The 24,546-nt window shown below is 42.7% G+C and overlaps 5 non-coding genes and 4 pseudogenes across 5 annotated transcripts; 7 read left to right on the top strand and 2 right to left on the bottom strand.

The window, feature by feature from the left end:
* The first annotated feature begins 2,965 nt into the window (after positions 1–2,965).
* Positions 2,966–3,144, top strand: LOC134982308 (U1 spliceosomal RNA; annotated as a pseudogene).
* A 2,083-nt stretch (positions 3,145–5,227) lies between these two features.
* On the bottom strand, positions 5,228–5,390 carry LOC134982835 (U1 spliceosomal RNA). The gene has a single exon (XR_010191496.1). It is a non-coding gene; the product is annotated as a U1 spliceosomal RNA (small nuclear RNA).
* Positions 5,391–10,103: 4,713 nt separating this feature from the next.
* Positions 10,104–10,282, bottom strand: LOC134982309 (U1 spliceosomal RNA; annotated as a pseudogene).
* A 911-nt stretch (positions 10,283–11,193) lies between these two features.
* Positions 11,194–11,357, top strand: LOC134982711 (U1 spliceosomal RNA). Its single transcript, XR_010191383.1, has one exon. It is a non-coding gene; the product is annotated as a U1 spliceosomal RNA (small nuclear RNA).
* Positions 11,358–11,509: 152 nt separating this feature from the next.
* On the top strand, positions 11,510–11,673 carry LOC134982262 (U1 spliceosomal RNA). The gene has a single exon (XR_010190997.1). It is a non-coding gene; the product is annotated as a U1 spliceosomal RNA (small nuclear RNA).
* A 2,424-nt stretch (positions 11,674–14,097) lies between these two features.
* On the top strand, positions 14,098–14,261 carry LOC134982239 (U1 spliceosomal RNA). Its single transcript, XR_010190983.1, has one exon. It is a non-coding gene; the product is annotated as a U1 spliceosomal RNA (small nuclear RNA).
* A 152-nt stretch (positions 14,262–14,413) lies between these two features.
* LOC134982222 (U1 spliceosomal RNA) lies at positions 14,414–14,549 on the top strand (annotated as a pseudogene).
* Positions 14,550–15,247: 698 nt separating this feature from the next.
* LOC134982629 (U1 spliceosomal RNA) lies at positions 15,248–15,411 on the top strand. The gene has a single exon (XR_010191307.1). It is a non-coding gene; the product is annotated as a U1 spliceosomal RNA (small nuclear RNA).
* Positions 15,412–18,813: 3,402 nt separating this feature from the next.
* On the top strand, positions 18,814–18,992 carry LOC134982310 (U1 spliceosomal RNA; annotated as a pseudogene).
* The last annotated feature ends 5,554 nt before the right edge of the window (positions 18,993–24,546 follow it).

A 24,546-nucleotide genomic window follows, 5' to 3' on the forward strand; every position in this document is an offset into this window, starting at 1 on the left:
TATGCCTTTTTGAGTCGGCATCACCTGTCCATTGCCGGGTCCATAGGACTCGTCTAGCAGAAATCGACATAGCGTTTATTCTAGAACCCAGTAGATTAATGTCACTTTGAGCATCTCTCATATATAGGACAGCATCTTTTATATGCCCTATGGTCAATAACATAGCATCCTTATCTAGGGTCTCAATCTCTGCTGATAAGGTATCTGTCCATGCTGCCACCGCGCTACAACCTCGGCCGACGCAATTGCCGGTCTGAGTAAGGTACCAGAATGTGTGTAAATGGACTTTAGGGTAACCTCCTGCTTGCGGTCAGCAGGGTCCCTGATGGTAGCCGTATCCTGGGATGGCAGCGCTACCTTTTTGGATAAGCGTGTCAATGCTTTATCCACCCTAGGGGAGGATTCCCACCGTATCCTGTCCATTGGCGGGAAAGGATACGCCATAAGAATCCTTTTGGGAATCTGCAGCTTTTTGTCTGGAGATTCCCAAGCTTTTTCACATAATTCGTTCAACTCATGTGAGGGGGGAAAGGTTATCTCAGGTTTCTTTCCCTTATACATGTGTACCCTCGTGTCAGGGACAGGGGACTCTGTGATGTGCAAAACATCTTTTATTGCAATAATCATATATCGAATACATTTAGCCAATTTTGGTTGTAACTTTGCATCATCGTAGTCGACACTGGAGTCAGAATCTGTGTCGGTATCTGTGTCAACTATTTGGGATAGTGGGCGCTTTTGAAACCCCGAAGGTCCCTGCGACATAGGGACAGGCATGGGTTGACTCCCTGACTGTTCCCTAGCTTCAGCTTTGTCTAATCTCTTGTGTAATAAGTTTACATTAGCACTTAAAACATTCCACATATCCATCCAGTCAGGTGTCGGCGTTGTCGATGGAGACACCACATTAATTTGCTCCTGCTCCTCTCTAGGAGAGCCTTCTACCTCAGACATGTTGACACACGTGTACCGACACACCATACACTCAGGGAATCCTCTTATCTGAGGACAGTTCCCCAACAAGGCCCTTTGGAGAGACAGAGAGAGAAAGTATGCCAGCACACACCCCAGCGCTATATGACCCAGGAAAAAAACACAATCATTTTATGTTTACCCAGTAGCGCTGTATTTCCATATATATATGTGCCTAATTATGTGCCCCCTCTTCTTTAAGACCCTCTTTCTACCGTGGTATAAGCAGGGGAGAGTCCATGGAGCTTCCCCTCAGCGGTGCTGTGGAGAAAATGGCGCTGGGGAGTGCTGAGGGAGAAGCCCCACCCCCTCAGCGACGGGCTTCTGTCCCGCTCAAATAGCCCCCCCCATAAAAAAATGGCGGGGGCTCTTATATATATATACAGTGCCTAGCTGCATATATATTTATTTTGCCAAAGAGAGGTCTATATTGCTGCCCAGGGCGTCCCCCCTGCGCCCTTCACCCTTACACTGACTGCCGTGTGTGAGGTGTATGGGAGCAATGGAGCACAGCTTTACTGCTGTGCGTTACCTCAGTGAAGATCATGAAGTCTTCCGCCGCCTCTGAAGTCTTCTTTTCTTCTCATACTCACCCGGCTTCTATCTTCCGGCTCTGCGAGGGGGACGGCGGTGCGGCTCTGGGACGGACGGCGAGGGTGAGACCTGCGTACCGATCCCTCTGGAGCTAATGCTGTACAGTAGCCTAAGAAGCAGAGCCTATCAACTCACAGAAGTAGGTGTGCATCTCTCCCCTCCGCCCCTCGATGCAGGGAGTCTGTTGCCAGCAGGCTCCCTGAAAATAAAAAAATCTAACAAATATACTTTCTGTCAGGAAACTCAGGAGAGCTCCCTGAAAAGCACCCAGTCTCCTCTGGGCACAGTAGTAAACTGAGGTCTGGAGGAGGGGCATAGAGGGAGGAGCCAGTGCACACCCAGATCTAAAGTCTTTCTTAAAGTGCCCATGTCTCCTGCGGAGCCCGTCTATCCCCCATGGTCCTTACGGAGTCCCCAGCATCCTCTAGGACGTAAGAGAAAAATTATGCTGGCAGAAAAATCCAATTGAGTGATTAAACAGCTCCAGAGCTGCTCTGTAAGGCAAGTAAAAGGGTGTGGGCCCTGCAGCACTACCTGTAGTTTGCATTGTGCATTGGAAGCCTAGTTTGCTGTCTGTTTCCACTTCTTTTTTCTTGATCCCCTCCCGTCTATACCCTTGTGCACTATCCTGACTTCTCCTCCCGTCTGCTTACTTTGTGCCTTCCAATGCACAATGCAAACTACAGGTAGTGCTGCAGGGCCCACACCCTTTTACTTGCCTTACAGAGCAGCTCTTGAGCTGTTACAGTGCCCAGCTGCTGCAAGAAATCAGCGTGAATGCTTCAGGGGCTGGGGCATGGCCAACATGAGCCCCACACCGAAGGAGGGTGGGGGTGTTTAATGCGAACTAGGGGTCTTGCACAATGCGAACTACAGGTAGTGCTGCAGGGCCCACACCCTTTTACTTGCCTTACAGAGCAGCTCTGGAGCTGTTACAGTGCCCAGCTGCTGCAAGAAATCAGCTTGAATCCTTCAGGGGCTGGGGCATAGCCAACATGAGCCCCACACCGACAGAGGGTGGAGGTGTTTAATGCGAACTAGGGGTCATCCAAGTGCCGCAAAAGGCCGCCATGCCCTGCACGCCCCTTTTCTCTTTTCATATGCAGACGAGGGTTGAAGCCAACTTTGACCCACTGCTTGGATGACATTGCCATATGCAAATCCATCTGCTGCAGGCCTTCCTCCAGGAATGCTTGCACTAGTTGTTGCATTTGGTTTGTTGTTTGGGGGTGCTTCAGTATTAGGCAGCCTTCTGCCCTCCCATGTTCATCTGAAAATATGTGTTCTCCCTGCAGTTGTTGTCCCCAGATGAGAGTTCCCTTGTGCTGCCTCAGTTGAATCTCCTTTACTTGACAGAGATGTGCCTGAGCAGCGGCCCTCCCCAGCCCTATCCCAAATCATACTTATTTTGCATAGGAGATACCATGGTCATGAAGACTGTTCTCCCAGGGTGCGGTTCATTCATTGCATTCTGGGTATGCTGACCCCTGTGATTTCCCCAAATGTGGGAAACTCGACTGCATTATTTAATGCGAACTAGGGGTCATCCAAGCACCGCAAAAGGCCGCCATGCCCTGCATACCCCTTTTCTCTTTTCATAAGCAGACGAGGTTTGAAGCCAACCTTGACCCACTGCTTGGATGACATCACTTGCTGCCTTTCCAATGAAGCAAGTTTAATTTAATAATAGGTGAAAAACCATCCCTACAAAGGTGTTAATAAGATACTTGGCTTTGTGGACACTTTTCAGAGCACAAATTTGTTAGCATAAAAATAAAGCCAGAAAATGAAGAGCTGTTTAATCACTCAATTGGATTTTTCTGCCAGCATATTTCTTTTTCTCTGCAACCCACTGCTAAATTGTGCTTCGTGGCTGTTTTTTTTATAAAATCACTTAATCAAATCTAACTCTGATTACATCAGAGAAGGCCAGGTACCCTACACCATAACAGGGGTTTTCGAAATTTTGACTTGTCTACTTAAAGATCACCAAAATCTGATAACAAGGTCAATTACGTCCCTAGGTGGGATTGAACCACCAACCTTTTGGTTAACAACTGAACACGCTAACTGTTTGTGCCTCAGAGACACTTTGCGAAAGTACATACTGACAAAGGCTAATAAGCATTCATCTAGAACGTTTCCTAGAAAAACTTTAAAAAGTCAATAATCTGGAGAGTTTTTGTAAGATGTTTCTTCCATCAACCAATGAAGAAACACATTGGTACTTTCCCATGATGAGTGAGTGCTTCAGGATCTCTTGCACTTACATGTGCAGCAGAGTACTGTAATGGAAGCATGCTGGGTCCATAACCCAGAGGTAGGCAGATTGAAACTATCCTCTGCTATATGCATTGTTTTTTGTTAATTAAAGTAATCCAAAACTGGGATTGATATTTTTGCTCTTTTATTTTTACTTAAAGTACAATAACTTTTACCATTTTAATTTGTTTTAATAGTATATTGACAGTATTGTTTTCTTTCAAAAATCCACTTAATTTTCTTTACCCTATTATTAAAATGGTAATTGACAAAAACAAACTACATTGTCACCAGAAGAGCAGTACAAAATATACAAGTGATATATTAAAATCATCTTTCCAGCTTTAATTTCAATGATGCCTTGGTGCAACAATTTTGTGAGAAACATCTTCACCCATAAAGAAAGATTTTCTTAATTCCTTACCTGTGTGCTGATTAGATATCACCTTGTTTTCACATTAAACAGACTTCCCCATGAGGAAGCAGCAAGGATGCAGTGACGTTTATGTTTCCTGGTGTCAACCTGTATTATTTCAGTAGACATTGAAATGAGGATGCATCTTGCTTCCTTTCCAATGAAGCAAGTTTAATTCAGTAATAGGTGGATAATCATTCCTACAAAGGTGTTAATCAGAGACTTGGCTTTGTGGACACTTTTCAGAGAGCAAATTTGTTAGCATAAACATAAAATCAGAAAATGAAGAGCTGTTTAATCACTCAATTGGACTTTTCTGCCAGCATAATTTTTTTTCTCTGCAACCCACTGCTAAATTGTGCTTCCTAGCTGTTTTTTATAAAATCACTTAATCAAATCTAACTCTGATTACATCAGAGAAGGCCGGGTACCCTACACCATAAGAGGGGGTTTGAAATTTTGACTTGTCTACTTAAAGATCACCAAAATCTGATAACAAGGTCAATTACGTCCCTGGGTGGGATTGAATCACCAACCTTTAGGTTAATAGCCATACACACTGACTGATTGCGCCACAGCGACACTTTGCAAAAGTACATACTGACAAAGGCTAATAAGCATTCATCTAGAACGTTTCCTAGAAAAACTTTAAAAAGTCAATAATCTGGAGAATTTTTGTAAGAAACACATTGGTACTTTCCCATGATGAGTGAGTGCTTCAGGATCTCTTGCACTTACATGGGCTATTAACCAAAAGGTTCCCACCCAGTGATGTAATTGACCTTGTGATCAGATTTTGGTGATCTTTAAGTAGACAAGTCAAAATTTCAAACCCCCTCTTATGGTGTAGGGTACCTGGCCTTCTCTGACGTAATCAGAGTTAGATTTAATTAAGGTGCGCAAGGACATAGAAGGGAGCGGTTTAAGAAAAGAGAAGTGGAAACAGACAGCAAACTAGGCTGGAGAGAGACCTGAGACAAAGAGATCTGAATTATACGAGAGCCGACCAGGGGAAACACAAATTATGCAGTCAAGTTTCCCACATTTGGGGAAATCGCAGGAGCAGCACACCCAGAGTGCAATGGGTGAGCCTTGCCCTGGGAGAAGCACCTTCATGATCATAGTATCTCACCTGGCAGGTAAGTAGGAGTTGGGCTAGTGCTGGGGAGGGTCGCTGCTCGGGTACGCCCCTGTCAAGTGAAGGAGATCCAACTGAGGCAGCACAAGGGAACTCTCGAAAGAAGAACAAGGCTAGAAGAAGATCTGAGACAAAGAAATCTGACTTTTACCAGAGCTGACCAGAGGAAAGCACAAACACAGTCCCCCACTACCACCAGGAAACATTAACGCCACTGCATCCTTGCTGCTTTCTCATGTGGAAGTCTATTTAATGTGAAAACAAGGTGCTATCTAATTAGCACACAGAAAAGAAAATTAAGTGAATTTTTGAAAGAAAACAATACTGTCAATATACTATTAAAACAAATTAAAATGGTAAAAGTTATTGTACTTTAAGTAAAAATAAAAGAGCAAAAATGTCAATCCCAGTTTTGGATTACTTTAATTAACAAAAAAAATGCATATAGCAGAGGATAGTTTCAATCTGCCTACCTCTGGGTTATGGACCCAGCATGCTTCCATTACAGTACTCTGCTGCACATGTAAGTGCAAGAGATCCTGAAGCACTCACTCATCATGGGAAAGTACCAATGTGTTTCTTCATTGGTTGATGGAAGAAACATCTTACAAAAACTCTCCACATTATTGACTTTTTAAAATGTTTCTAGGAAACGTTCTAGATGAATGCTTATTAGCCTTTTTCAGTATATGCTTTTGCAAAGTGTCGCTGTGGCGCAATCAGTTAGTGTGTAAGGCTATTAACCAAAAAGTTGGTGGTTCAATCCCACCCAGGGACGTAATTGACCTTGTTATCAGATTTTGGTGATCTTTATGTAGACAAGTAAAAATTTCAAACCCCCTCTTATGGTGTAGGGTACCTGGCCTTCTCTGATGTAATCAGAGTTAGATTTGATTCAGTGATTTTATAAAAAACAGCTAGGAAGCACAATTTAGCAGTGGGTTGCAGAGAAAAAGAAATATGCTGGCAAAAAAATCCAATTGAGTGATTAAACAGCTCTTCATTTTCTGGCTTTATTTTTATGCTAACAAATTTGTTCTGTGAAAAGTGTCCACAAAGCCAAGTCTCTGATTAACACCTTTGTAGGGATGGTTTTTCACCTATTACTAAATTAAACTTGCTTCATTGGAAAGGCAGCAAGATGCATCCTCATTTCAATATCTACAGAAATAATACAGGTTGACACCAGGAAACATTAACGCCACTGCAAACTTGCTGCTTTCTCATGTGGAAGTCTGTTTAATGTGAAAACAAGGTGATATCTAATTAGCACACAGGTAAGGAATTAAGAAAATCTTTATTTAAGGGTGAAGATGTTTCTCACAAAATCGTTGCCCCAATGCATCATTGAAATTCAAGCTGGAAAGATGATTTTAATATATCACTTGTACATTTTGTATTGCTCTTCTGGTGACAATGTAGTTTGTTTTTGTCAATTACCATTTTAATAATCGGGTAAAGAAAATTAATTGGATTTTTGAAAGAAAACAATACTGTCAATATACTATTAAAACAAATTAAAATGGTAAAAGTTATTGTACTTTAAGTAAAAATAAAAGAGCAAAAATATCAATCCCAGTTTTGGATTACTTTAATTAACAAAAAAAAATGCATATAGCAGAGGATAGTTTCAATCTGCCTACCTCTGGGTTATGGACCCAGCATGCTTCCATTACAGTACTCTGCTGCACATGTAAGTGCAAGAGGTCCTGAAGCACTCACTTATCATGGGAAAGTACCAATGTGTTTCTTCATTGGTTGATGGAAGAAACATCTTACAAAAACTCTCCACATTATTGACTTTTTAAAATGTTTCTAGGAAGCGTTCTAGATGAATGCTTATTAGCCTTTGTCAGTATGTACTTTTGCAAAGTGTCGCTGTGGCGCAATCAGTTAGTGTGTATGGTTATTCACCAAAAGGTTGGTGGTTCAATCCCACCCAGGGACGTAATTGACCTTGTTATCAGATTTTGGTGATCTTTAAGTAGACAAGTCAAAATTTCAAACCCCCTGTAATGGTGTAGGGTACCTGGCCTTCTCTGATGTAATCAGAGTTAGATTTGATTCAGTGATTTTATAAAAACAGCTAGGAAGCACAATTTAGCAGTGGGTTGCAGAGAAAAAGAAATATGCTGGCAAAAAAATCCAATTGAGTGATTAAACAGCTCTTCATTTTCTGGCTTTATTTTTATGCTAACAAATTTGTTCTCTGAAAAGTGTCCACAAAGCCAAGTCTCTGATTAACACCTTTGTAGGGATGGTTTTTCACCTATTACTAAATTAAACTTGCTTCATTGGAAAGGCAGCAAGATGCATCCTCATTTCAATGTCTACTGAAATAATACAGGTTGACACCAGGAAACATTAACGCCACTGCATCCTTGCTGCTTTCGCATGTTGAAGTCTGTTTAATGTGAAAACAAGGTGATATCTAATTAGCACACAGGTAAGGAATTAAGAAAATCTTTATTCAAGGGTGAAGGTGTTTCTCACAAAATCGTTACCCCAATGCATCATTGAAATTCAAGCTGGAAAGATGATTTTAATATATCACTTGTACATTTTGTATTGCTCTTCTGGTGACAATGTAGTTTGTTTTTGTCAATTACCATTTTAATAATAGGGTAAAGAAAATTAAGTGGATTTTTGAAAGAAAACAATACTGTCAATATACTATTAAAACAAATTAAAAAGGTAAAAGTTATTGCACTTTAAGTAAAAATAAAAGAGCAAAAATATCAATCCCAGTTTTGGATTACTTTAATTAACAAAAAAAAATGCATATAGCAGAGGATAGTTTCAATCTGCCTACCTCTGGGTTATGGGCCCAGCATTTTTCCATTGCAGTACTCTGCAGCACATGTAAGTGCAAGAGATCCTGAAGCACTCACTCATCATGGGAAAGTACCAATGTGTTTCTTCGTTGGTTGATGGAAGAAACATCTTACAAAAACTCTCCAGATTATTGACTTTTTAAAGTTTTTCTAGGAAACGTTCTAGATGAATGCTTATTAGCCTTTGTCAGTATGTACGTTTGTAAAGTGTCTCTGTGGCGCAATCTGTTGGTGTGTTTGGTTATTAATCACAGGGTTGGTGGTTCAATCCCACGCAGGGATGTAATTGACCTTGTTATCAGATTTTGGTGATCTTTAAGTAGACAAGTCAAAATTTCAAACCCCCTTCTTATGGTGTAGGGTACCTGGCCTACTCTGATGTAATCAGAGTTAGATTTGAATCAGTGATTTTATAAAAAAAACAGCTAGGAAGCACAATTTAGCAGTGGGTTGCAGAGAAAAAGAAATATGCTGGCAGAAAAATCCAATTGAGTGATTAAACAGCTCTTCATTTTCTGGCTTTATTTTTATGCTAACGAATTTGTTCTCTGAAAAGTGTCCACAAAGCCAAGTATCTGATTAACATATTTGTAGGGATGGTTTTTCACCTATTACTAAATTAAACTTGCTTCATTGGAAAGGCAGCAAGATGCATCCTCATTTCAATATCTACTGAAATAATACAGGTTGACACCAGGAAACATTAACGCCACTGCATCCTTGCTGCTTTCTCATGTGGAAGTCTGTTTAATGTGAAAACAAGGTGATATCTAATTAGCACACAGGTAAGGAATTAAGAAAATCTTTATTTAAGGGTGAAGATGTTTCTCACAAAATCGTTGCCCCAATGCATCATTGAAATTCAAGCTGGAAAGATGATTTTAATATATCACTTGTACATTTTGTATTGCTCTTCTGGTGACAATGTAGTTTGTTTTTGTCAATTACCATTTTAATAATCGGGTAAAGAAAATTAATAGGATTTTTGAAAGAAAACAATACTGTCAATATACTATTAAAACAAATTAAAATGGTAAAAGTTATTGTACTTTAAGTAAAAATAAAAGCTAAAATATCAATCCCAGTTTTGGATTACTTTAATGAACAAAAAAAAAATGCATATAGCAAAGGATAGTTTCAATCTGCCTACCTCTGGGTTATGGGCCCAGCATGCTTCCATTGCAGTACTCTGCTGCACATGTAAGTGCAAGAGATCCTGAAGCACTCACTCATCATGCGAAAGTACCAATGTGTTTCTTCATTGGTTGATGGAAGAAACATCTTACAAAAACTCTCCACATTATTGACTTTTTAAAATGTTTCTAGGAATCGTTCTAGATGAATGCTTATTAGCCTTTGTCAGTATGTACTTCTGCAAAGTGTCGCTGTGGCGCAATCAGTTAGTGTGTAAGGCTGTTAACCAAAAGGTTGGTGGTTCAATCCCACCCAGGGACTTAATTGACCTTGTTATCAGATTTTGGTGATCTTTAAGTAGACAAGTCAAAATTTCAAACCCCCTGTTATGGTGTAGGGTACCTGGCCTTCTCTGATGTAATCAGAGTTAGATTTGATTCAGTGATTTTATAAAAACAGCTAGGAAGCACAATTTAGCAGTGGGTTGCAGAGAAAAAGAAATATGCTGGCAGAAAAATCCAATTGAGTGATTAAACAGCTCTTCATTTTCTGGCTTTATTTTTATGCTAACAAATTTGTGCTCTGAAAAGTGTCCACAAAGCCAAGTATCTGATTAACACCTTTGTAGGGATGGTTTTTCACCTATTATTAAATTAAACTTGCTTCATTGGAAAGGCAGCAAGTGATGTCATCCAAGCAGTGGGTCAAAGTTGGCTTCAAACCTCGTCTGCTTATGAAAAGAGAAAAGGGGTATGCAGGGCATGGCGGCCTTTTGCGGTGCTTGGATGACCCCTAGTTCGCATTAAATAATGCAGTCGAGTTTCCCACATTTGGGGAAATCACAGGGGTCAGCATACCCAGAATGCAATGAATGAACCGCACCCTGGGAGAACAGTCTTCATGACCATGGTATCTCCTATGCAAAATAAGTATGATTTGGGATAGGGCTGGGGAGGGCCGCTGCTCAGGCACATCTCTGTCAAGTAAAGGAGATTCAACTGAGGCAGCACAAGGGAACTCTCATCTGGGGACAACAACTGCAGGGAGAACACATATTTTCAGATGAACGTGGGAGGGCAGAAGGCTGCCTAATACTGAAGCACCCTCAAACAACAAACCAAATGCAACAACTAGTGCAAGTATTCCTGGGGGAAGGCCTGCAGCAGATGGATTTGCATATGGCGATGTCATCCAAGCAGTGGGTCAAAGTTGGCTTCAACCCTCGTCTGCATATGAAAAGAGAAAAGGGGCGTGCAGGGCATGGCGGCCTTTTGCGGCACTTGGATGACCCCTAGTTCGCATTAAACACCTCCACCCTCCGTCGGTGTGGGGCTCATGTTGGCTATGCCCCAGCCCCTGAAGGATTCAAGCTGATTTCTTGCAGCAGCTGGGCACTGTAACAGCTCCAGAGCTGCTCTGTAAGGCAAGTAAAAGGGTGTGGGCCCTGCAGCACTACCTGGAGGGGGGAGGTGTTTAATGCGAACTAGGGGTCATCCAAGCACTGCAAAAGGCCGCCATGCCCTGCATGCCCCTTTTCTCTTTTCATATGCAGATGAGGGTTCCAGTCAACTTTGGCCCACTGCTTGGATAACATCACCGTATGCAAATCCGTCTTCTGCAGACCTTCCCCCAGGAATGCTTGTACTAGTTGTTGCATTTGGTTTGTTGTTTGGGGTGCTTCAGTATTAGGCAGCCTTCTGCTCTCCCATGTTCATCTGAAAATATGTGTTCTCCCTGCAGTTGTTGTCCCCAGATGAGAGTTCCCTTGTGCTGCCTCAGTTGAATCTCCTTAACTTGACAGAGATGTGCCTGAGCAGCGGCCCTCCCCAGCCCTATCCCAAATCATACTTATTTTGCATAGGAGATACCATGGTCATGAAGATTGTTCTCCCAGGGTGAGGTTCATTCATTGCATTCTGGGTATGCTGACCCCTGTGATTTCCCCAAATGTGGGAAACTCGACTGCATTATTTGTGGTAGTGGGGGACTGTGTTTGTGCTTTCCTCTGGTCAGCTCTGGTAAAAGTCAGATTTCTTTGTCTCAGATCTTCCTCTAGCCTTGTTCTTTTTTCGAGAGTTTCCTTGTGCTGCCTCAGTTGGATCTCCTTCACTTGACAGGGGGGTGCCCGAGCAGCGACCCTCCCCAGCTCAAGCCCAACTCCTACTTACCTGCCAAGTGAGATACTATGATCAGGAAGGTGCTTCTCCAAGGGCAAGGCTCACCCATTGCACTCTGGGTGTGCTGCTCCTACGATTTCCCCAAATGTGGGACACTTGACTGCATAATTTGTGTTTCCTCTGGTCGGCTACTCGTATAATTCAGATCTCTTTGTCTCAGGTCTCTCTCCAGCCTAGTTTGCTGTCTGTTTCCACTTCTCTTTTCTTGAGCCCCTGCCTTCTATGCCCTTGTGCACTCTCCTGACTTCTCCTGTCTGCTTACTTTGTGCCTTCCAACGCACAATGCAAACTACAGGTAGTGCTGCAGGGCCAACACCCTTTTACTTGCCTTACAGAGCAGCTCTGGAGCTGTTACAGTGCCCAGCTGCTGCAAGAAATCAGCTTGAATGCTTCAGGGGCTGGGGCATAGCCAACATGAGCAGCAAGATGCAGCACTGGACTATTAGTAATGTACTGTTGTATGCTGAGCACCACAATGCAGCACAAGACAATGAGCAGTGATACTGAGCACTGATGAGGATACTACTGAGAACTGACACTGAGCAGGAGAGACACACTACTAGTATTACTGAGCAGCAATAAGTAACCACTGATACTGGGCACTGATATTGAGATTTCCACTGAGAGAACATAGCCACGTCCTCTCCGCTCTCTCTTCAATGCACGAGTAAAAATGGCGGCAACGCGCAGCTCTTTATATGGAATCCGAATCTCGCGAGAATCCGACAGCGGGATGATGACATTTTCCCTTGTTCAGGTTTTCCGAGTCAGGCGGGAACAACCGAGCCTGCCTCGGACCAGTGTAAACCACGTGGAGTTCGTAGGGAATTCGGTTCTCGGAGAACCGAACCCGCTCCTCTATATATACTATATTACTATGTTACTGTAGTATACAGAACACCACAATGCAATGAGCAGTGATAGTGAGCACTGATGAGGATACTAGAACTGACACTGAGCAGCAAGATGCAGCACTGGACTATTAGTAATGTACTGTAGTATGCTGAGCACCACAATGCAGCACAAGACAATGAGCAGTGATACTGAGCACTGATGAGGATACTACTGAGAACTGACACTGAGCAGGAGAGACACACTACTAGTATTACTGAGCAGCAATAAGTAACCACTGATACTGAGCACTGATATTGAGATTTCCACTGAGAGAACATAGCCACGTCCTCTCCGCTCTCTCTTCAATGCACGAGTAAAAATGGCAGCAACGCGCAGCTCTTTATATGGAATCCGAATCTCGCAAGAATCCGACAGCGGGATGATGACATTTTCCCTTGTTCAGGTTTTCCGAGTCAGGCGGGAACAACCGAGCCTGCCTCGGACCAGTGTAAACCACGTGGAGTTCGTGGGGAATTCGGTTCTCGGAGAACCGAACCCGCTCCTCTCTACCTTATACCCATCAATTTTTTTATTTTCAATCTAAGCCCCTGCAGTTTTCTGTAAGCATCTGCTTCGCTATGATGATCAACAAGTCACAAGGGCAAACACTCAGGGCTTGAGGCGTAGATCTTAGGACCAGCTGCTACAAGCATGGCAGAGGTGTCACTATCACTGGTGACACCCAGAGAGGTGGCGAGGGAGATTGTAATGCAGTGCGCGCAGATAAACAGCGCAATGGTAAAAAGGAGGCATGGTTTCATAGGTAGGGGCGTGGCCTGGTGGCCTGAATCTACATTTTGTTGCTCCGGGTGTCCCGGGGGTTGGGGGCTGCACCCGGGGACTAGTGTGTGAGCTGTGCTGGCTCCTGCACAGTGACAGGGCATGGCCACCCAGCATGACGCCTCCCTTCTTGACCATGCTGTAATTGCAGTCGCACTGCAGTTCAGCGTGATCATAAAAAATGGTGTAGGCTCCTGCTGGTGCAGGCTGTAGAGAAAAGCTGCTGTGACCACGCCCCCTGTGTCTCCTCCGTTGCAGACCCCATTTTGAAGCCTTGCCCCCGGACTAAGAGAAAAGTATGCCCTTACGCACTATCCTGACTTCTCCTCCCGTCTGCTTAATTTGTGCCTTCCAACGCACAATGCGAACAACAGGTGGTGCTGCAGGGCCCACACCCTTTTTCTTGCCTTACAGAACAGCTCTGGAGCTGTTACAGTGCCCAGCTGCTGCAAGAAATCAGCTTGAATGCTTCAGGGGATGGGGCATGGCCAACATGAGCCCCACACCAAAGGAGGGTGGGGGTGTTTAATGCGAACTAGGGGTCATCCAAGCACTGCAAAAGGCCGCCATGCCCTGCATGCCCCTTTTCTCTTTTCATATGCAGATGAGGGTTCCAGTCAACTTTGGCCCACTGCTTGGATAACATCACCGTATGCAAATCCGTCTGCTGCAGACCTTCCCCCAGGAGTGCTTGTACTAGTTGTTGCATATGGTTTGATATTTGATGGTGCTTCAGTATTAGGCAGCCTTCCGCCCTCCCATGTTCATCTGAAAAGATGTGGTCTCCCTGCAGTTGTTGTCCCCAGATGAGAGTTCCCTTGTGCTGCCTCAGTTGAATCTCCTTTACTTGACAGAGATGTGCCTGAGCAGCGGCCCTCACCAGCCCTATCCCAAATCATACTTATTTTGCATAGGAGATACCATGGTCATGAAGATTGTTCTCCCAGGGTGAGGTTCATTCATTGCATTCTGGGTATGCTGACCCCTGTGATTTTCCCAAATGTGGGAAACTCGACTGCATTATTTGTGGTAGTGGGGGACTGTGTTTGTGCTTTCCTCTGGTCAGCTCTGGTAAAAGTCAGATTTCTTTGTCTCAGATCTTCCTCTAGCCTTGTTCTTCTTTCGAGAGTTCCCTGGTGCTGCCTCAGTTGGATCTCCTTCACTTCACAGGGGGGAACCCGAGCAGCGACCCTCCCCAGCTCTAGCCCAACTCCTACTTACCTGCCAGGTGAGATACTATGATCATGAAGGTGCTTCTCCCAGGGCAAGGCTCAACCATTGCACTCTGGGTGTGCTGCTCCTGCGATTTCCCCAAATGTGGGAAACTTGACTGCATAATTTGTGTTTCCCCTCGTCGGCTCTCGTATAATTCAGATCTCTTTGTCTCAGGTCTCTCTACAGCCTAGTTTGCTGTCTGTTTCCACTTCTCTTTTCTTGAGCCGCTCCCTTCTATGCCCTTGCGCACTATCCTGACTTCTCCCGTCTGCTTACTTCGTGCCTTCCAACGCACAATGCGAACTACAGGTAGTGCTGCAGGGCCCACACCCTTTTACTTGCCTTACAGAGTAGCTCTGGAGCAGTTACAGTGCCCAGCTGCTGCAAGAAATCAGCTTGAATGCTTCAGGGGCTGGGGCATAGCCAACATGAGCCCCACACCGAAGGAGGGTGGAGGTGTGTAATGCGAACTAGGGGTCATCCAAGCGCTGCAAAAGGCCGCCATGCCCTGCACGCCCCTTTTCTCTTTTCATATGCAGACGAGGGTTGAAGCCAACTTTGACCCACTGCTTGGATGACATCACCATATGCAAATCCATCTGCTGCAGGCCTTCCCCCAGGAATGCTTGCACTAGTTGTTGCATTTGGTTTGTTGTTTGGGGGTGCTTCAGCATTAGGCAGCCTTCTGCCCTCACATGTTCATCTGAAAATATGTGTTCTCCCTGCAGTTGTTGTCCCCAGATGAGAGTTCCCTTGTGCTGCCTCAGTTGAATCTCCTTTACTTGACAGAGATGTGCCTGAGCAGCGGCCCTCCCCAGCCCTATCCCAAATCATACTTATTTTGCATAGGCGATACCATGGTCATGAAGATTTTTCTCCCAGGGTGAGGTTCATTCATTGCATTCTGGGTATGCTGACCCCTGTGATTTCCCCAAATGTGGGAAACTCGACTGCATTATTTGTGGTAGTGGGGGACTGTGTTTGTGCTTTCCTCTGGTCAGCTCTGGAAAAAGTCTGATTTCTTTGTCTCAGATCTTCCTCTAGCCTTGTTCTTCTTTCGAGAGTTCCCTTGTGCTGCCTCAGTTGGATCTCTTTCACTTGACAGGGGGGTGCCCGAACAGCGGCATATGTTGAAGATACAATTTGTGAATTGCATTTAACACTATCTCCCTTTCCTGGGGAGAAGATGGTAGGGCCGATTTGAAAAACTGGCGAGGAGGCACCTCTTCGAATTTCAGCTTGTAACCCTGAGAAACAATTTCTATTGCCTAGGGATCCACCTGCGAATGAACCCAGATGTGGCTGAAAACTCGAAGACGTGCCCCCAACTGGGCGGACTCCTTTAGCGGAGCCCCAGCGTCATGCGGTGGATTTTGTAGAGGCCGGGGAGGACTTCTGTTCCTGGGAACTAGCTGTGTTGTGCAGCTTCTTCCCTCTGCCCTTACCTCTGGCAAGAAAGGACGCACCTCGTACTTTCTTGTTTCTCTGTGATCGAAAGGACTGCATTTGATAATGTGGTGCTTTCTTAGGCTGTGAGGGAATATAAGACAAAAAATTTGATTTACCAGCTGTAGCTGTGGAGACTAGGTCCGAGAGACCTTCCCCAAACAATTCCTCACCCCTGTAAGGTAAAACCTCCATATGCCTTTTTGAGTCGGCATCACCTGTCCATTGCCGGGTCCATAGGACTCGTCTAGCAGAAATCAACATAGCGTTTATTCTAGAACCCAGTAGACTAATGTCACTTTGAGCATCTCTCATATATAGGACAGCATCTTTTATATGCCCTATGGTCAATAACATAGCATCCTTATCTAGGGTCTCAATCTCTGCTGATAAGGTATCTGTCCATGCTGCCACTGCGCTACAACCCCGGCCGACGCAATTACCGGTCTGAGTAAGGTACCAGAATGTGTGTAAATGGACTTTAGGGTAACCTCCTGCTTGCGGTCAGCAGGGTCCCTGATGGTAGCCGTATCCTGGGATGGCAGCGCTACCTTTTTGGATAAGCGTGTCAATGCTTTATCCACCCTAGGGGAGGATTCCCACCGTATCCTGTCCATTGGCGGGAAAGGATACGCCATAAGAATCCTTTTGGGAATCTGCAGCTTTTTGTCTGGAGATTCCCAAGCTTTTTCACATAATTCGTTCAACTCATGTGAGGGGGGAAAGGTTATCTCAGGTTTCTTTCCCTTATACATGTGTACCCTCGTGTCAGGGACAGGGGACTCTGTGATGTGCAAAACATCTTTTATTGCAATAATCATATATCGAATACATTTAGCCAATTTTGGCTGTAACTTTGCATCATCGTAGTCGACACTATGTCGGTATCTGTGTCAACTATTTGGGATAGTGGGCGCTTTTGAGACCCCGAAGGTCCCTGCGACATAGGGACAGGCATGGGTTGACTCCCTGACTGTTCCCTAGCTTCAGCTTTGTCTAATCTCTTGTGTAATAAGTTTACATTAGCACTTAAAACATTCCACATATCCATCCAGTCAGGTGTCGGCGTTGTCGATGGAGACACCACATTAATTTGCTCCTGCTCCTCTCTAGGAGAGCCTTCTACCTCAGACATGTCGACACACGTGTACCGACACACCATACACTCAGGGAATCCTCTTATCTGAGGACAGTTCCCCAACAAGGCCCTTTGGAGAGACAGAGAGAGAGAGTATGCCAGCACACACCCCAGCGCTATATGACCCAGGAAAAAAACACAATAATTTTATGTTTACCCAGTAGCGCTGTATTTCCATATATATATGCGCCTAATTATGTGCCCCCCTCTTCTTTAAGACCCTCTTTCTACCGTGGTATAAGCAGGGGAGAGTCCGTGGAGCTTCCCCTCAGCGGTGCTGTGGAGAAAATGGCGCTGGTGAGTGCTGAGGGAGAAGCCCCACCCCCTCAGCGATGGGCTTCTGTCCCGCTCAAATATAGTAAAAAAATGGCGGGGGCTCTTATATATATATATACAGTGCCTAGCTGCATATATATTTATTTTGCCAAAGAGTGGTCTATATTGCTGCCCAGGGCGTCCCCCCTGCGCCCTTCACCCTTACACTGACTGCCGTGTGTGAGGTGTATTGGAGCAATGGAGCACAGCTTTACTGCTGTGCGTTACCTCAGTGAAGATCATGAAGTCTTCCGCCGCCTCTGAAGTCTTCTTTTCTTCTCATACTCACCCGGCTTCTATCTTCCGGCTCTGCGAGGGGGACGGCGGCGCGGCTCTGGGACGGACGGCGAGGGTGAGACCTGCGTACCGATCCCTCTGGAGCTAATGCTGTACAGTAGCCTAAGAAGCAGAGCCTATCAACTCACAGAAGTAGGTGTGCATCTCTCCCCTCCGCCCCTCGATGCAGGGAGTCTGTTGCCAGCAGGCTCCCTGAAAATAAAAAAATCTAACAAATATACTTTCTGTCAGGAAACTCAGGAGAGCTCCCTGAAAAGCACCCAGTCTCCTCTGGGCACAGTAGTAAACTGAGGTCTGGAGGAGGGGCATAAAGGGAGGAGCCAGTGCACACCCAGATCTAAAGTCTTTCTTAAAGTGCCCATGTCTCCTGCGGAGCCCGTCTATCCCCCATGGTCCTTACGGAGTCCCCAGCATCCTCTAGGACGTAAGAGAAAAATTATGCTGGCAGAAAAATCCAATTGAGTGATTAAACAGCTCCAGAGCTGCTCTGTAAGGCAAGTAAAAGGGTGTGGGCCCTGCAGCACTACCTGTAGTTTGCATTGTGCATTGGAAGCCTAGTTTGCTGTCTGTTTCCACTTCTTTTTTCTTGAGCCCCTCCCGTCTATACCCTTGTGCACTATCCTGACTTCTCCTCCCGTCTGCTTACTTTGTGCCTTCCAATGCACAATGCAAACTACAGGTAGTGCTGCAGGGCCCACACCCTTTTACTTGCCTTACAGAGCAGCTCTGGAGCTGTTACAGTGCCCAGCTGCTGCAAGAAATCAGCTTGAATCCTTCAGGGGCTGGGGCATAGCCAACATGAGCCCCACACCGACGGAGGGTGGAGGTGTTTAATGCGAACTAGGGGTCATCCAAGTGCCGCAAAAGGCCGCCATGCCCTGCACGCCCCTTTTCTCTTTTCATATGCAGACGAGGGTTGAAGCCAACTTTGACCCACTGCTTGGATGACATCGCCATATGCAAATCCATCTGCTGCAGGCCTTCCCCCAGGAATACTTGCACTAGTTGTTGCATTTGGTTTGTTGTTTGAGGGTGCTTCAGTATTAGGCAGCCTTCTGCCCTCCCATGTTCATCTGAAAATATGTGTTCTCCCTGCAGTTGTTGTCCCCAGATGAGAGTTCCCTTGTGCTGCCTCAGTTGAATCTCCTTTACTTGACAGAGATGTGCCTGAGCAGCGGCCCTCCCCAGCCCTATCCCAAATCATACTTATTTTGCATAGGAGATACCATGGTCATGAAGACTGTTCTCCCAGGGTGCGGTTCATTCATTGCATTCTGGGTATGCTGACCCCTGTGATTTCCCCAAATGTGGGAAACTCGACTGCATTATTTAATGCGAACTAGGGGTCATCCAAGCACCGCAAAAGGCCGCCATGCCCTGCATACCCCTTTTCTCTTTTCATAAGCAGACGAGGTTTGAAGCCAACTTTGACCCACTGCTTGGATGACATCACTTGCTGCCTTTCCAATGAAGCAAGTTTAATTTAATAATAGGTGAAAAACCATCCCTACAAAGGTGTTAATCAGATACTTGGCTTTGTGGACACTTTTCAGAGCACAAATTTGTTAGCATAAAAATAAAGCCAGAAAATGAAGAGCTGTTTAATCACTCAATTGGATTTTTCTGCCAGCATATTTCTTTTTCTCTGCAACCCACTGCTAAATTGTGCTTCCTAGCTGTTTTTATAAAATCACTGAATCAAATCTAACTCTGATTACATCAGAGAAGGCCAGGTACCCTACACCATAACAGGGGGTTTGAAATTTTGACTTGTCTACTTAAAGATCACCAAAATCTGATAACAAGGTCAATTAAGTCCCTGGGTGGGATTGAACCACCAACCTTTTGGTTAACAGCCTTACACACTAACTGATTGCGCCACAGCGACACTTTGCAGAAGTACATACTGACAAAGGCTAATAAGCATTCATCTAGAACGATTCCTAGAAACATTTTAAAAAGTCAATAATGTGGAGAGTTTTTGTAAGATGTTTCTTCCATCAACCAATGAAGAAACACATTGGTACTTTCCCATGATGAGTGAGTGCTTCAGGATCTTTTGCACTTACATGTGCAGCAGAGTACTGTAATGGAAGCATGCTGGGTCCATAACCCAGAGGTAGGCAGATTGAAACTATCCTCTGCTATATGCATTTTTTTTTGTTAATTAAAGTAATCCAAAACTGGGATTGATATTTTTGCTCTTTTATTTTTACTTAAAGTACAATAACTTTTACCATTTTAATTTGTTTTAATAGTATATTGACAGTATTGTTTTCTTTCAAAAATCCAATTAATTTTCTTTACCCGATTATTAAAATGGTAATTGACAAAAACAAACTACATTGTCACCAGAAGAGCAATACAAAATGTACAAGTGATATATTAAAATCATCTTTCCAGCTTGAATTTCAATGATGCATTGGGGCAACGATTTTGTGAGAAACATCTTCACCCTTAAATAAAGATTTTCTTAATTCCTTACCTGTGTGCTAATTAGATATCACCTTGTTTTCACATTAAACAGACTTCCACATGAGAAAACAGCAAAGATGCAGTGGCGTTAATGTTTCCTGGTGTCAACCTGTATTATTTCCGTAGATATTGAAATGAGGATGCATCTTGCTGCCTTTCCAATGAAGCAAGTTTAATTTAGTAATAGGTGAAAAACCATCCCTACAAAGATGTTAATCAGATACTTGGCTTTGTGGACACTTTTCAGAGAACAAATTTGTAATCATAAAAATAAAGCCAGAAAATGAAGAGCTGTTTAATCACTCAATTGGATTTTTCTGCCAGCATTTTTCTTTTTCTCTGCAACCCACTGCTAAATTGTGCTTCCTAGCTGTTTTTTTATAAAATCACTTAATCAAATCTAACTCTGATTACATCAGAGAAGGCCAGGTACCCTATACCATAAGAGGGGGTTTGCAATTTTGACTTGTCTACTTAAATATCACCAAAATCTGATAACAAGGTCAATTAAGTCCCTGGGTGGGATTGAACCACCAACCTTTTGGTTAACAGCCTTACACACTAACTGATTGCGCCACAGCGACACTTTGCAAAAAGCACATACTGACAAAGACTAATAAGCATTCATCTAGAACGTTTCCTAGAAAAACTTTAAAAAGTCAATAATCTGGAGAGTTTTTGTAAGATGTTTCTTCCAGCAACCAATGAAGAAACACATTGGTACTTTCGCATGATGAGTGAGTGCTTCAGGATCTCTTGCACTTACATGTGCAGCAGAGTACTGCAATGGAAGCATGCTGGGCCCATAACCCAGAGGTAGGCAGATTGAAACTATCCTTTGCTATATGCATTTTTTTTTTGTTCATTAAAGTAATCCAAAACTGGGATTGATATTTTAGCTTTTATTTTTACTTAAAGTACAATAACTTTTACCATTTTAATTTGTTTTAATAGTATATTGACAGTATTGTTTTCTTTCAAAAATCCACTTAATTTTCTTTACCCTATTATTAAAATGGTAATTGACAAAAACAAACTACATTGTCACCATAAGAGCAATACAAAATGTACAAGTGATATATTAAAATCATCTTTCCAGCTTGAATTTCAATGATGCATTGGGGCAACGATTTTGTGAGAAACATCTTCACCCTTAAATAAAGATTTTCTTAATTCCTTACCTGTGTGCTAATTAGATATCACCTTGTTTTCACATTAAACAGACTTCCACATGAGAAAGCAGCAAGGATGCAGTGGCGTTAATGTTTCCTGGTATCAACCTGTATTATTTCAGTAGATATTGAAATGAGGATGCATCTTGCTGCCTTTCCAATGAAGCAAGTTTAATTTAGTAATAGGTGAAAAACCATCCCTACAAATATGTTAATCAGATACTTGGCTTTGTGGACACTTTTCAGAGAACAAATTAGTTAGTATAAAAATAAAGCCAGAAAATGAAGAGCTGTTTAATCACTCAATTGGATTTTTCTGCCAGCATATTTCTTTTTCTCTGCAACCCACTGCCAAATTGTGCTTCCTAGCTGTTTTTATAAAATCACTGAATCAAATCTAACTCTGATTACATCAGAGAAGGCCAGGTACCCTACACCATAACAGGGGGTTTGACATTTTGACTTGTCTACTTAAAGATCACCAAAATCTGATAACAAGGTCAATTAAGTCCCTGGGTGGGATTGAACAACCAACCTTTTGGTTAATAGCCTTACACACTAACTGATTGCGCCACAGCTACACTTTGTAAAAGTACATACTGACAAAGGCTAATAAGCATTCATCTAGAACGATTCCTAGAAACATTTTAAAAAGTCAATAATGTGGAGAGTTTTTGTAAGATGTTTCTTCCATCAACCAATGAAGAAACACATTGGTACTTTCCCATGATAAGTGAGTGCTTCAGGACCTCTTGCACTTACATGTGCAGCAGAGTACTGTAATGGAAGCATGCTGGGTCCATAACCCAGAGGTAGGCAGATTGAAACTATCCTCTGCTATATGCATTTTTTTTTGTTAATTAAAGTAATCCAAAACTGGGATTGATATTTTTGCTCTTTTATTTTTACTTAAAGTACAATAACTTTTACCATTTTAATTTGTTTTAAGAGTATATTGACAGTATTGTTTTCTTTCAAAAATCCACTTAATTTTCTTTACCCGATTATTAAAATGGTAATTGACAAAAACAAACTACATTGTCACCAGAAGAGCAATACAAAATGTACAAGTGATATATTAAAATCATCTTTCCAGCTTGAATTTCAATGATGCATTGGGGCAACGATTTTGTGAGAAACATCTTCACCCTTAAATAAAGATTTTCTTAATTCCTTACCTGTGTGCTAATTAGATATCACCTTGTTTTCACATTAAACAGACTTCCACATGAGAAAACAGCAAAGATGCAGTGGCGTTAATGTTTCCTGGTGTCAACCTGTATTATTTCCGTAGATATTGAAATGAGGATGCATCTTGCTGCCTTTCCAATGAAGCAAGTTTAATTTAGTAATAGGTGAAAAACCATCCCTACAAAGATGTTAATCAGATACTTGGCTTTGTGGACACTTTTCAGAGAACAAATTTGTAATCATAAAAATAAAGCCAGAAAATGAAGAGCTGTTTAATCACTTAATTGGATTTTTCTGCCAGCATTTTTCTTTTTCTCTGCAACCCACTGCTAAATTGTGCTTCCTAGCTGTTTTTTTATAAAATCACTTAATCAAATCTAACTCTGATTACATCAGAGAAGGCCAGGTACCCTACACCATAAGAGGGGGTTTGCAATTTTGACTTGTCTACTTAAATATTACCAAAATCTGATCACAAGGTCAATTACGTCCCTGGATGGGATTGAACCACCAACCTTTTGATTAATAGCTGAACACACTAACCGATTGCGCCACAGAGACACTTTGCGAAAAGTACATACTGACAAAGACTAATAAGCATTCATCTAGAACGTTTCCTAGAAAAACTTTAAAAAGTCAATAATCTGGAGAGTTTTTGTAAGATGTTTCTTCCAGCAACCAATGAAGAAACACATTGGTACTTTCGCATGATGAGTGAGTGCTTCAGGATCTCTTGCACTTACATGTGCAGCAGAGTACTGCAATGGAAGCATGCTGGGCCCATAACCCAGAGGTAGGCAGATTGAAACTATCCTTTGCTATATGCATTTTTTTTTTGTTCATTAAAGTAATCCAAAACTGGGATTGATATTTTAGCTTTTATTTTTACTTAAAGTACAATAACTTTTACCATTTTAATTTGTTTTAATAGTATATTGACAGTATTGTTTTCTTTCAAAAATCCTATTAATTTTCTTTACCCGATTATTAAAATGGTAATTGACAAAAACAAACTACATTGTCACCAGAAGAGCAATACAAAATGTACAAGTGATATATTAAAATCATCTTTCCAGCTTGAATTTCAATGATGCATTGGGGCAACGATTTTGTGAGAAACATCTTCACCCTTAAATAAAGATTTTCTTAATTCCTTACCTGTGTGCTAATTAGATATCACCTTGTTTTCACATTAAACAGACTTCCACATGAGAAAGCAGCAAGGATGCAGTGGCGTTAATGTTTCCTGGTGTCAACCTGTATTATTTCAGTAGATATTGAAATGAGGATGCATCTTGCTGCCTTTCCAATGAAGCAAGTTTAATTTAGTAATAGGTGAAAAACCATCCCTACAAATATGTTAATCAGATACTTGGCTTTGTGGACACTTTTCAGAGAACAAATTCGTTAGCATAAAAATAAAGCCAGAAAATGAAGAGCTGTTTAATCACTCAATTGGATTTTTCTGCCAGCATATTTCTTTTTCTCTGCAACCCACTGCTAAATTGTGCTTCCTAGCTGTTTTTTTTTATAAAATCACTGATTCAAATCTAACTCTGATTACATCAGAGTAGGCCAGGTACCCTACACCATAAGAAGGGGGTTTGAAATTTTGACTTGTCTACTTAAAGATCACCAAAATCTGATAACAAGGTCAATTACATCCCTGCGTGGGATTGAACCACCAACCCTGTGATTAATAACCAAACACACCAACAGATTGCGCCACAGAGACACTTTACAAACGTACATACTGACAAAGGCTAATAAGCATTCATCTAGAACGTTTCCTAGAAAAACTTTAAAAAGTCAATAATCTGGAGAGTTTTTGTAAGATGTTTCTTCCATCAACCAACGAAGAAACACATTGGTACTTTCCCATGATGAGTGAGTGCTTCAGGATCTCTTGCACTTACATGTGCAGCAGAGTACTGCAATGGAAAAATGCTGGGCCCATAACCCAGAGGTAGGCAGATTGAAACTATCCTCTGCTATATGCATTTTTTTTTGTTAATTAAAGTAATCCAAAACTGGGATTGATATTTTTGCTCTTTTATTTTTACTTAAAGTGCAATAACTTTTACCTTTTTAATTTGT

Source organism: Pseudophryne corroboree (assembly GCF_028390025.1).
Source record: "Pseudophryne corroboree isolate aPseCor3 chromosome 12 unlocalized genomic scaffold, aPseCor3.hap2 SUPER_12_unloc_1, whole genome shotgun sequence".
NCBI lineage: Eukaryota > Metazoa > Chordata > Amphibia > Anura > Myobatrachidae > Pseudophryne > Pseudophryne corroboree.